Below are 1,654 nucleotides of genomic sequence, written 5' to 3'. Positions count from 1 at the left end.
CCGCCTCCTGAGCCTCGATCAGCACTTTGGACAGCGCCCGCTCTCCGCTGGGGAGCGAGAGGAGGGAGGGGCGGAGATGGGAAGGGGGGGAAGGAAAGTGGAGGAGGAGACAAGGTGGGGGGGGGGGAGGCGGGAACTGCCGAGGAATAGCTGAGGTCAGCAGCACGCTCCAGCCTCGCCCCCCCTTCCTCCTGTCTTTATATGGGACGCAGGCTGTGGGGGAGTGGGGTTGGAGGGGGGGGCGATCAGGTGGATTAATCCATCAACGGTCCCCCAGGACCGTCAGCACGTGAGCAAAGAACAGGCCGGGCTAAAGGATGGGGGCCTTGTGTGTTGGGGGGGGGAGTTGGGGGGATATTGAGAGAGGCAAGGCAAGGGTGGGAGGAGGGGAGGGGGGCAGGGGAGGGAGAAAGTGAGAGGAGGGTGAAGCAGACAAGGGGACCGGGTTGGCAGTGCGGTGCGGGGGGGGGGGGAGGAAGAAAGAGAGAGAGAGAGAGAGAGAGAGAGAGAGAGAGAGGGAGGGAGAGAGAGAGGAGGGAGGGAACACAGTATTCCATTGCCCATCTGGTTAACACTGCGACACACACACACACACACGTCTAGAGTCCAAGGTTTGAGCCTATAAACACCTTTCCCCACATTATTCGGCTCTCCCACCCCCGCGCCAGCATTGTATAACCCGCGCGGCGACGGCCAATTTCAGCTCCGGGAGAAATTCGCAGGCAAAGTCTGTACCCAGGATGAGGAGAGAGGCCGGCGCTCTGTTCTAAAATCAGTGCAAGATAACTTTTTTTCTTCCCCTTCTGCACCCCAGAAAATAAAATGGGATGCTGGTTGCCAGAGGGATGGAGGCAAAAATAGGTACCTATCGATCCCTATCGCTCCCTCTGCTGCATCCGTCCCTTTCTCTTCCCACTGAGCAAAGCTCCAGAACAGGCCGGCATTTTCTGCCCCTTTTGGAAACACTCTTCCTCTCCTCCGCCCCCCCCCCCGCAACGTTTCCTAACACAGCTACCCAAATTCCTCGCCATGCAGGGAATTCCTCCGCCCCCCTCGTCGTTTCCCCTCCTCTTCCTCCTCCAAATCGACCCCCTCCCCTCGAGCAAAACTGCTCCTTCGACAGTCGTTTCTCTCCACCCGGAGGGTTGATTAACTCTTGCCTCCCCTCCCCTTCCTCGTGTCCAGCCAAAGGCAGAACAATAGGGACACGTGTCTGAGGAAGAAGAGGAGGGGAGAGGGGGTGGGGAGGGGGGTAAATATTCTCTCTCTCTCTCTCTCCCTCTCTCTCCCCCCCCATCCCTCTCTTCACCACCATCCACGGTTTCTTTGTCTTGGTGCAAACCCAGGGTGGTTTAAGACCCAGCAAATTATTATTGTTATTGAGCCTGGATTCAAGGGCGGTGAGAAACCCTGATTTCCCAGTTCAACAAAAGGTGGAGTACTTTGACCTTTGGAAAAGTGAGAATAGAGAAGGAGAAGAGTCTGTTTATTCCTTTTATCTAGAACCAGATGAAGTTATTTCGCTGCTTGAGAAGGAGAAAACAAAACCCTCGATGGTGCCACCACCCTCCAAAATAATGCGAGGCACACAACTCATGGAGGTAATTCTCCCCCACAAGCCCCAGTGCACAGCTCCCGGTTCCTTTTCAAGGGG

At 56.3% G+C, this 1,654-nt stretch overlaps 1 protein-coding gene across 1 annotated transcript in view; it reads right to left on the bottom strand.

The window, feature by feature from the left end:
• RSPO4 (R-spondin 4) overlaps positions 1 to 1,654 on the bottom strand; it is a 263,645-nt gene that overhangs the window by 9,089 nt on the left and 252,902 nt on the right. The window lies entirely within an intron of this gene.

The sequence above is a fragment of the Podarcis erhardii genome (assembly GCF_964252035.2).
Source record: "Podarcis erhardii genome assembly, chromosome: 6".
NCBI classification, from domain to species: domain Eukaryota; kingdom Metazoa; phylum Chordata; class Lepidosauria; order Squamata; family Lacertidae; genus Podarcis; species Podarcis erhardii.
The sequence above is the reverse complement of the archived record's forward strand: the minus strand, read 5'-3'. Positions and strand labels throughout refer to the sequence as shown.